Source organism: Lycorma delicatula, chromosome 5 (assembly GCF_047948215.1).
Source record: "Lycorma delicatula isolate Av1 chromosome 5, ASM4794821v1, whole genome shotgun sequence".
Taxonomy (NCBI): domain Eukaryota; kingdom Metazoa; phylum Arthropoda; class Insecta; order Hemiptera; family Fulgoridae; genus Lycorma; species Lycorma delicatula.
Genome location: NC_134459.1, coordinates 40,753,357 through 40,766,187, shown reverse-complemented (window position 1 = coordinate 40,766,187; position 12,831 = coordinate 40,753,357).

Below are 12,831 nucleotides of genomic sequence, written 5' to 3'. Positions count from 1 at the left end.
AGAACTATTGGTCCTGGAAGGATGAAACAAAAATCAACTTATTCATATTTTCTCAAGGTAAAAGATTGGTCCAGTGGTTTTTTTACCTATCTTTGTTCTTTCTATGAGAAAATTACCAATAAAGTTGAACATGAAAAATGGTGAAATTTCACTTTTGGTAATTTATTTTCAAGAGGTGTAGGGATGACATACACGGTTTGAATTATTTTTTATATGTGGGTATACATTAGTAGTTTTACCATAAATAATATTAATGATCATATACTTCTAAATTTTTATGAATTTTTGAAAATTAATTTTTTTTTTAAATTTCAAATTTTGGCTACAATTAACTATGATGGGGCTGGTGATAAAAATCTGAAATTTGCACATCTTACAGGTTTTTGTAGAAGTTTATGGCAAATAAAAAGGTTTCTTGTGTAATGTACTTGTAAAAAAGTTATAACCTTTCATTAATCATGAAAAACGCTGTTAAAAGCAATACCATTTTGCTCACTAAATAAGTGCTCCAAGGGGGTTTCCAGTAAACTGCTTAAAAAATTTAAAAAAACAGTTTTAAGGTCCTGAAAAATGTAGGAAACAAGTGGGTAAGTTCAATTTTTTTTGAATTGGTTAAGCAACTAGCTTATGTTTTTTTGGAACACTTCAAATGGATTGACCCTATAGGGTAAACATACATTGCAAGGATGTTGCAAATAGGATACTCACAAGCACTTTTGTTGACTAAGTCATGCACTCCCATAATGTCATAAAGTGAGGATGATTATTAATTGGTGAAATACACTGACCTAATGGGTAGCTGGTTTTATACCTGCAAAAGACATTCTCATTTTTCAAAGTTAAATACACATTTACTTATTCTAACTTTTCTACCTATTCTAACTCACTTATTCTATTCAGTAAGAGAGCATGTTCAGAAGATTCCAGGCTTTAAAAAAAAAGAAATGTATGTATGATTTATTAATATATATGAGTAGTGACATTCCAGAATTTGTCTTAGCCTTCCGAAAATTATATTTACGTAAGTATTCTTTTAATATTTTGAATGCTCTTTCTGAATATATCAGTTTGTTCCAAAACTCATCTTATTTATTGTAGCTTCCATTCCAATACTTGTCTTAGCCAATCAGAAGCATTTATTTCACTAAAAATCAACAAAGCAATAATTGTTGTTTATTTTGTGAAGCAGAAAGGTTATTGTTTTGTTGTTAAAAAATTAAAGTTGTAGTGATAATTAAATAATTTTGTAAATTAAAATGAATGAAGAAGCAAGTACGAGTAGTGAAAGTTGTACAAATTTTGTTTGAGGACAAGTTAGACAGAAGGGTAACAAAGAGAAGTGGAAGAAAACATGCACAAAATTTCATGTTCAATCCAATTGATTATATAGACATTTTCAAACACCATGGTACTGTTATAAATGTTGCTAATGAGCTGATTGTTCATGACTGGAAGTCGCTCTATAGGAAAGTTATAAAAGTTCCTACCAAGTGGGATTTCAAATTTTCAATGGCTAAAAGTTTTTACTATTAAGAAAAGGTTCTTCTGTTCAAATTCAAGCAGAATATAGATATTTTACTGAAGCTAGTGTTCCTAAGTCAATACTTAAGAAGTTTCAGACTGTTAAGAACTTGACTCTTGCTTTAATTCCAAAAGGTGTACCTTTTCCGAAAGCAAAATGTGAAAGATCTAAAGAACTTGTTAGTGAAACACTTCGGTGAACAGTGGAAAATTATTCTTGATTTAAATTATTTTTGATTTAGAATAATTTTCTAATATTTTTAACCTGATAACAGAAATTGACTATGTACAAACGGAGAATCCAGCAGAAGACATCCATAATGTCTTTTGTGAACCTATGAATGATGAACATCATAATGAGGTGCTTCTATATGTTGACATTGATGACAGATCCTTTCTGATTGATTATTAGATTATTTTAATATATCTTTGTTTTTATTGCTGATTTGTTTATTCATGTTTTTTTGGTGAATAATGAAGAATATTATGATTTATAAGTATTTTGTCTGAATGATGTTTCACTATTTAATTACAATTTTGGATAAAACTTTTGTTAATTTGCATCTTTTACATAATTTTGATAAATCATTGCAAGTATTATTGTCAAATTATAATCTTGCATTATTTTCAAAATTTCGTTTTTTTCCAAAACTTGCCTAATCCATAATATTCTTTTCCAGAACTGGCTGTATTTAAATTGTCATTCCAAAACTCATTATTGGTTAATTTTAAACCGAAATTACTTAAATTACATTAATCTGTGAACATTTTTATTACTGTAGACAGTTTTTAATTAGTATAAAAATTATATTAATCTAAATCAATATAATTTATTAAAAAATCAAAATATACATTTTTATCATCTGTAAAATTTAGAAAAATGGATAGGCAAGTTTTGCAATGTTGCTACTCATATAACACTTTAATAAAATATATGACAATGTAAAGCTGCTCTTATCATTAATGAAAAACATATTCAAATCACTGAAAAATGCTTAATAAAAAGTTATAAAATCTTAAACATTTAATAAATAAATAATCCCTCAGCAAGTGTTTTTTTAAAATGCTTTATTCCTTGACAAATTATTTCAAACATTAAGAAATTTGGTAAATGCTTGCATAAAAATTTACCTACAAAGAAAAATATCAGAAGAGAACATCTAATTTTAAAAACTTAAAAATTATATCATATAAGATGATAAACTAATAATGCAATTATTAGTTTAACCTTCAATTGACACATCACAATCCCTTATTTCAGATAAAAATATCACAACCCTCATTTTAGATTATAAATCAGTCTCATCAGTGCAATGTGTATTTATTAATATATTTTACTTGAATAAAAAGAAAATAATACTAACATGGAACTGAAAAATAATTTTCAGTAAGCTGTTAAATGGAAATTTATGTTACCTTTTTGTGTGCAGACTATTTTTTTCCACAAGTTTTACATTAGTATTAATAACAAATTGCTTTTAATAACATTAAGGCTTTTGTTAAACTAATCAATTGTTATAATTAAAAATATTAAATAAATTTTAAAAAACATTTATTTTTTAAATGCTAATCCTAAACTTGGTCAATTTTATTTAGAAGTTAAGTTGTAATTGAAAAGGTATCACTTGATAAATTTTTCTTGTACTAAGAGATAGCTGCTTGCAATGAACAAAAAAGATAGAGTGGAAAGAGTAAAATTGTTCTATAAACAGTATCCAGAACTGTCCGATGTAAAGTACTAGAAAGTTTAAGTAATAATAAAATTCTGATCCTACTACTTAATGAAGGAAAAATTCTGACATCATCTTCCCATGATATACCTTCCTCTCTTTCAACAGGTGGCTAACATATACTGGGCTAAAATGACTTCAAGAATAAAAAATCTACACTGTATCAAAAGTCAACAGTCTTCTTACAGAAAAAAATGAGGAGGGAGGGCTAAGGCCTTTCTTGCTCTTGGCCAACAGCATAAATGCAAAAAAAGGCAAGGAAAACCAGCACATTAAAGATCTTTGGATATTTTCAAATATCAACAGATAAACATATTTTCTTCAGTTTACAGTTATGAAGGTACACAACAGTCTACCACTTACATCACCAAGGAATGTTCTTGGATCTAGCCAAAGCTTTTGATATTGTTAATCATGAAATATTACTGGATAAACTTGAGAATATAATTTTAGAGGAATAGCTTCTAATCTGATAAAAAATAATTGATTACAGTCAATGATAAAAAAAGTTGGCTTTCAGACATTAGAACAGGAATCCCACACGGAATCCATTTTAGAACAATTATTATTTATATAAATGATCTATTTGAGACTATCAGTGTGACTGTAAAGTTTATCTCATATGTGAATGATCCTGTAATCATCTGTTCTGGTGAGTCTTGTCAAAATTATAAACACAGAAAACATCAATTAAGGAGTGGCTTGAATTCAATGTACCATCTTTTAATATTACTAAGACAAACTGCATAACTTTTAGCAATTATATAAACAGTATTCCTGTCAATTTTACAGTTAAAATTGACAGTGAAATATCATGAGAGTTTCATCTACAAAATAACTAGGTGTTCTAGTTGATTGATATCTAAAATGGGTTCTTGACCTAAAGATTAAAGTGAATAAAACTAAATATTTAAGTTATGTATTATCAGTGTTAAGAAGACTTGTCATTCATAAAAATTTTGTGAATAATTGTTTATGTTGCAACTTATGCTATATAAGCATGGGGTTCTGCTAATAAAACGACGATAAGCCTTTTAGAAAGTATACATAATAAATTTCTAAAACTGCTGAGGAAAAAGAGTGACAGTAGAATGCTGTTATATATAAAAAATATATTCTCAAAGCTGTGACATACTTAAACAGAACTCAAACAAGCATATCTAAACAATATGTTGCCTAAAAGAAATAAAGAAATACAGCTACAAAGAAATAGGAAGAAAAATCATAGTTTTTTTTAGCCAGGTGAATTTGAACAAGTTTACAAACAATATGAAAGGATTTAAATAAGTATGGGTCCAAAAATAATAAAGTGATAGTGAACAAATATATGAAATAATATTATTTAGCAAGTTATTGTAGCATCAGTCTACATACATATGCAGAGCATCTCTATGAAACAATTTTTTTTATTGTATTGGTACTGTCATTGTAATCTGGTTTGAATAAATAAATAGAAATTTGTAAAAGATGTAAGGAAACTTTTTTTAAAGAACAATAGATACACTGGAACAAAACAGAATAATCATTAGAGTTTATAAAACAAAGTAATGGGACAGCAGCAGTAGTTGAGAACGATTACATTAAATACAGAAAGTTTGCAAGAATCCTCTTTGAGATATTTGAATTAAGTTGAAAAGTGCTAAAAATAACTAACTGATTTTCAAAGCTGTGTTATATCATTAGTTCCTCAGTAAATATCATTGACAGACTGACAATACTTTTTGTAAACCATAACCAACATATTTTTTCCAATTTAAAGAAAAAATCAATTAAAAATATTATATTTATATACAGTATTTTAATTATTAAAATATATAATTATACAAATCACCACTGTTACAACACACTAAAAACATAAAATTATTTTTAGTTCTTATAAATAATAACTGTTTTAAGTACAGTTAGTTTAAATTAATCATATAAAATGTATATTACTAATATAATATCAAAAGCACAGCTATCATAATAATTTGCTTTATAAAACTGTTGTATTACAAAATACAAATATCATAATATAAAAGAATACAATATATAAATCCTTACAATACTTATAATATAACACTTATCACTAAAAACAACTTATTCTAGATGGCACAAAAAAAAATCATGTATATTATAAAAGGTAAAAATGAACATTGAAAGTAACTTTACAAACACATATATCATATCAGTAGTTACATTTTCCTAAGGAAAAAAAAAATAATAATATGCTTTAAAGATTTATAATCAATAAAGGTTTATTAAATATGAGATACTCACATTATTGAAGAGTGAAATCTAAAATTTCTGGAATTTGTGGAATGAACAGTTATGATGGCAAGAAGAATTCCTGTTAACAGGAATCCTTCAAGTTAGTGAAACAAACTATTTTCATACTTTAAGAATAAAAAGTTGATTTTCATGTAAAAAAATACCTGATGGTATGGAATGAGAATATCATTAAAACAGTAAATGACTGGTTCCGATTACTAATTTCTTTTCCTATAGCAATTAGAGTTTATGATGAAATAAGCTAACAACAAAAAAAAGTATGACTTTCATAAAACAGAATTTCTTTATAAATTACAAAATGGTAAACTTTTACTTTTTACAAGATTTATATTTAATTAAATCAACTTAAAAATGGACAACATATTTCAGAAGATCAGTTCAACCGCTCACTTTAGTTGTAAAAATAATGTATGTTAAAACAGGGAGAGGAAAAGTACATACAACTGATCCAATATCACCGCAGTGTGTTTTCCTAGGTTTTTTTATTACCTAGTCTGAGATTACACTGATTTATAAGATGCTGTAAATCCAATAATGTAAGTCTTATGAAAAATAAAAATTATCTACATATCAAAAATAGTACAATGAATTCTGCTAAAAAATTCTAATAGGTACCAAGAATAAAATTAAATATAATAGAATTATAATATAAAATTTTGATTTAATAAACACAACAATTAAATTATGCCATTTCTAATTATTATAATAAATTTTGTGAAGGGATAAATATCAGCGTTTCCTAGAATTTGATTAATCAAACCTTAAATAATTAATTATTCTACGCCTTACATTTCTAGTGTTATGTAAAAAGTCATAAATAACAATTTTTTTATAAAACTGAGATAATTTGCCTACAATGTTGGAAACTGTACATTTTGTATAGAAGTCACTAAGTATGTAAATGCCTCTTGTATTACATATTTTAGTGAATGGCTTTCATTAAGTATATTTACTGAATCTTGTTATGGAAAAAATCATAAATGTACTTGGTGAATAGTACATAATAATGTTTTTACAATTCCAGGCATATTGTTTTTATGCAAAAAAAAGTCACTATTAAACACAATTTTATTTTCATTTCTCTGTTTATTATGAGCTATAATTTCATATTGTGGTACAAGCTACTATGTTCTGATCTTCAAAATTTCAATATTAATTTAAATGGTATTGGAATTATCATTTTATTAATAAGATTATAATTCTAACTTTAGTTTTATACTGAATCTAAGGGATTTAAGTAAATCTTTTTGCTCCTGATATTAAGCTAAGCAATAATCATACTTTAAAAAATAAAAATGAATCAGCGCTCTCCATGTTAGTACGTCACCAACCTCAAAAAATGAATAAAGTGAATATGATCCAGAAAACTGTACATAAAACATATCTTAAGTACAGATATCTGTTAACACTAATGAGTGTAGTCAGAATGAAAAAGTGTTAAAACATGGAGAAAAAGTAATCTGGATAATTGGAAATGTAATTTGAATAAAAATCAGCAAATATCAGCTAAGATCCCAAAAAAATGTATATTGAAAAAACTGTAAATGTAAGCGTGAAGACAGAGTTCAAATTTGTCAGCTCTACTGGAAATTGGCTTATTACCAGAGGGCCTTCATCTCAAAAAATATTGAAGCAGTAAAGCACAAAATAAAATTTATTAGTACAGAGAAAAATAGTTCAATCCAAAAAGCTACTACTTTGAAAAAATAATAGTAAACTGAGAGTCTGTGAAATAATTCCTTGAAAATTCTGTTAGTGTAAGGAATGGACCAGTAAAAAAAGCATGTGACAAAAATATGAGAGGAAATTTCAGTGCCCTGTTAATATTTTGTGAAGGAAGAAAAGAAGGGATATCTAGGAACTGGATCTTGAAATGATGATGCATATGAAGTTACATACTGAAAGTTTCCCATTAATGGAGGCTCATTTTTCCGATACTTCTGTGAATACATTATTTCATTTTACAAGCTAAAGAAGGGCCAGTTTCTTTGTATTATATGTATGAATTAGAAAAGAACAAACCAGCAATCAACAAATATGAACTTTTATATAAAGAACACATAAAAAGAAAAAAATGACTGAAAAATTGCAAAAACAGAAGATAAGGAATGGGTCTTTAGGCGACAATAAATTTAAAACATCAAAATTTGATTTGCAAAGTGTTTTACAAGTATGAATCTGCCAAGCATCTCAGATGTATTAGTAAACACAAGAAAACTTTTATGCTTATAACTTGACCGTTTATAATGGTGGAAGTAGTGATGATTAGTATTACTGCTGTTGTGGACTGGATGGTAAAGAAGATAATAATGAAGTAAGAACTGCTTGGATTATATTCCGATCCTTTTTAGATCAGAATAAGAATCCTTTTTAGAGTTTGATAAGATTTTACTGGTGTTAATTTTGGAATCTGAGTACTCACACCTGGAATTTGATTCCATGCACTCTGCAATAGAAAAAGAGAAAAAAACAGATCAAATAATCTTATAAAAGCATACACATCAGTTTTACAAATTACTAAAGAAAAAAGAATGACTTACTTTGGTTGAGAGCTTCTGGAATGATTCCAAATGATTTTCATCTATGGGTTGAGAAGCTGCCAAAATAAAATAGCAAAGGTAAAAACATCATCCCAGTTCTCCATGAGAATAATGGGTAAAATGTGTACAGCTAAAACTACACTGTAATCTGGCAGTAATTTTCTTCAATGTTTCAATGAGTTTTAAAGACATTAATTAATTAAAATTTTAATGCTTCAAAAATTTGAAGAGAATCATAATTTGTGTACTTTTCTATTTTTCTACCCAAATAGCTGATATTTTTTATTAGTTTATTGTTTTTAGCAAATTAAATGAAGTTTTATTTTCAATTAATCAGTCTGTTAAAAACAAAGGTAAGAATTAATTAATTACAGTTTACACTTTTGTATTTTTTAATGAAGTTTATTTTTGGTTGTTTTATTTAATGTAATTATTTTCTATTACTAAATACTCGTAAATATCCAAACTGAATAACACTTCTAACAAAGTTGCACTAACACTTGTCTTCTGTAGTGTGGAAAACATAATTAAGAGAAAGTTTATCAAAATTTTCTGTATTTTTATGAAACCGAAACTAGATACTGTTTTGGAATGCTAAATGTTTACTGCTGAAAGAATGAAGTTGACTTTAAGCAGTAAAATTACTTGTACTTTTTAATTAATTATGTAATAATCTACTATTTTGTTTATTTCTTTTGTTATGGTAGATTTTTATCAAGTAATGGTTTCATCTATCAAGTGGCAAGGGAGGAGAATGATCTACGATTCTCAGTTGAATATAATATTTTCTACTCTGAAGACAGTACTGAACATCAATCAACTGACACAATATTCAAACTTTTTATATTGGGATTACAAATACAACTGAGATCTCGAATACTTTTACTATTCATGATATCTGAGAATTTAAAATATTAGTGGGCAGTATTTATCCATCAACAATAAAATAATATATTATATGAACAGTATTAAATAGTAGAAGGGAAAATTGAACAAATTAAATATCTTAACATATTACTCGATCAGAATCAATTTTAACTGTTTATATTTGTTATATTCTCTTTCAGTATTTATGAAGTGAGTGAACACGAAGAAGTTGAAAGAGGGAACAACAATTTGTATAATTCTTTAGGGAATGTAAAGTTATTTCATTTGGGTAAAAAATTAAAGTAAAAACAGAGGTTTTTTATATGAAGTTAAATAAATAGACTTAATGTTTACTTACAATGAATGAGGCAATGCTTTAAAAAAAAAAAAAAAATATATACCTCATAAAATATCTTTCCGGTATTTATTGAAATTTTTAAAATAAAGTTTTTCTAACTATAAAGAAGCTTTGTAAATTAAAATAATTGTTCATTAAAACCAACATTTTTAGTGCCATTATTGATGATAATGATACATACTAAGTTATTACAACATATATTTGAGTTTAAACAATGTTTCAGTTATATATCAACATTACAGTGCACACAATAAATTTATTTTCACATTTATTTACTAAAATATATAGTATGCATAAAAAATAGGAACCATGAAACAGATATAAAAAACTTCAATATACAAGCATCACATTAAACTGCATACCTTCACATTGCAACAGTACATTCTATATGTATATAATAACAGAAATATGCTAAATAACAAAGCTGTTAAATAGGAAACATAGAGCTGAAATAATTATAATAAAATCTTAAAAATACAAACCAAAGATACTACATTTTATCTATCTATTATACATTAAAAATTGTTCTAACTTATCACATTGTGGAATCAATAAACTTAATTATATTAATTTTCATCTTATAATAAAAGAAAGAAAAAACCAGCAAAAATGTTGATATATTCTATTGTTTGCTTTTTATAAAATACCTTATTAAAATGATAATGATAAAACCTTACCTTAAAATGCTTTATTATTATTGCGCAATTACGTTTTTTTAGTTTCATGATAAAAAATATTTTAAGTGGAAGTAATTTTAAAAATAACACACAAGGGTATGCAAAAAATGTATACCACAATTTTACTGTACAATCAAAACAAAATAATTTTATCAGCAACTATTTAAAAAGTATATTTTAATAGTTACATAATAATTATCATAAATGTAACACCTTCACATACCATCTATTAGAATATGAAAATTACCCTATCATACTGAATTAGGATTCCAAGTCCTGGCTTTATCTGATAACAACCTCAGCCTCAGATTGGTTTTTTGTTTGTATAGTCAATGCATTGGAAACAATATACCCATTACTTTACTACCTGTCACAAGTCCACTTATGTAGTTATAAACTTATATTTTATAAGAACGCAGTTCTTCTAAGATCCTCATGGTTCAAGTGAGTATTTATTCAAAAATCTTTATAAAGCAATGCCAGAGTTGAAGGAATGGATGAAGTTTAATGGAAATGGGTGGATTGAGTAAAACTGAAAAACATGAAAATATAAAAGCCCCAACCAAGAAAGTATCTCAGGTTCCCTTCAGACACTAGGAATCCATAAGATCCCATAAACTTTGGTGGATAGGATAGGACAACTTTGGTGGATAACATGTAACTAATGAATGATTATATTTTGATAGCTTAAATACATGCATCAATAAAATGTTGTTATTCCTCCCAAACACAATAGGCTTACACTTCCTTAAGAAAAACTATCATCCACCTCTCTGGCAAAATTAATCCTAACTAACCACAAATCTACAAGGTAAACCACATTAACCCTCACATTACCAAACGGGGTATTCTAACTACCCCAGGTTGAATTTTCCCTACAATAATTTTATCTGAAGAGAAACATACTTATGGTTTCATGAATTTCTCCTAAAATGATTGAAATTGTATTCACACTTGTGACTGACCCATTTGTTTTGTTTCTATAGTTATTATTGATGGGATATATTGGTGGGGTTGTGAGATTACCTTGCTTGGTATGAAATATTTTATCTTCTTTATCTGTCAAAAATGCAGGTTTTACAAACTATTTATCACATTCATCTTCATTATTTAATTTTTCCATTGTTGAGTTTTACCATACATCTATTGTTTAGCTTGTTTCTTGCAGATTTCAACTGTAAGTAAGAATGCCTAAAGGATTATCTAGAGTGGAGCTATTGTAAAGTCTAGACAATTCCAATATCAGTAACAATGAAAATGAATGGGACACTGACAATGAATTGAATGAATATATGGAACCTCTCGACAAAGACTATATCACAGTAAGTTGAAGATGAAATATCATAAGACAGTACTCATTCACGTGAGCAAGTAGAGGAAGAAGATGAAGACAATGGAAATGTGCTTGTTTCTAGGACTGGGCTAGAATTTTCCAGTGAACCACCGAACACTGGGTGGTGTCGACTTCACAACATTTTGAACATAACACTTGGCCCAATGAATGATGGGAAAACATTCAGAACAATAACGGAGTCATTTTTGTTATTTATTTCACCAGAAATTGTGAGCATTATTGTCGAGGAAATGAACAGGGAAGCAAAGAGTAATTTCTATGTGGAATGTGGCTCACTTGTCCAAAAAAAAAGACATGGAGGAGTGCAAGTGCAACAGAAGTGTATGCTGCATTAGCAATTCTTATAGTGGCTGGTCAAACTCATGGACATTGTGGACCCATGGACATGCAATTCATTATGTAGCTTTTTAATGTAGCTTTTTGGCAGCCTTTCTTTTCTGCTGCCATTCAAGAAACAGATTTTTGTCCACATTGAAATTCTTGTGATTTGACAACAGAAATACAAGATCGCAAAGAACTGAAAAACCAAAGACAAGCTACAAACCATCATAGTGTTTGACATATTTCAGTCTAATTTGTGTAAGAACTTCTATCCTTGAATATATTACAATTGATGAGCAATTAGCAAGATACTGAGGAAATTGCCCTCTTAGGATATATATCCAGAGCAGGCCTGGCAAATATGGCATTAAAATTTGGGTTTATGCTTTATATGAAGACATCTTACTTACTACGGCACCAAGTTTACCCGGAGGTGGTGGACAATGTTCAAAAAGTGAATCAAGGCCAGAGAGTTGTTTTGGATCTGATGGAACCATTGCTGAAGAAAGGTCATGGTGTGACAACTAATAATTTTTTCACCAGTTTTCCCTTGGCTGCTGAACTACTAAAACTAAACACGACACTGTTGGTATGGCAACATATCAGCATTATAAGCTTTTTTCAAACTGAAAAAACTAAATGGGAAAAAAGTTGTAACTGGAGGCAATCTAAACACACAGCTTAACGTTACAATTTTTCAGAAGTGCTGTGAGGAAAATATTTACTTTGCTACCACCAAATAGTACTCATTTGACACAGCCCCTAAATATTGTCTTTCTTTCATATGATGAAAGTCGTATGGTGTCAAATTCTAACCAAATGGAAAAATACACCAAAAGGTTTACAATCTGGTGTTTGTCCTTCTGGAACACCAGTTTTCTGTATTACTGAATAAGGTCATTAAAATAATGAAGCCTAATTTTAAAAAGAACCAAGAAAGTGGGTTTAAAATATGCAGAGTTCAACAACTGCAAGAGTGCATTTCACGAAAAGAAGTTCATGAAGACGCAGCAAGTGCCTCATTTCCAAATGTTCTTAAATCAACTAGAAATTCTTATACAAATGGTACTGGTACCAGTAACAAAAATATTCTTCAGAAAAAAAATTGATGTTCCGGCTAGAATGAATGTATCTCATGCAGAACTCTCTGAACATAGTAGTGTGCAAAAAACTCAACTGGCAGAGATATTAA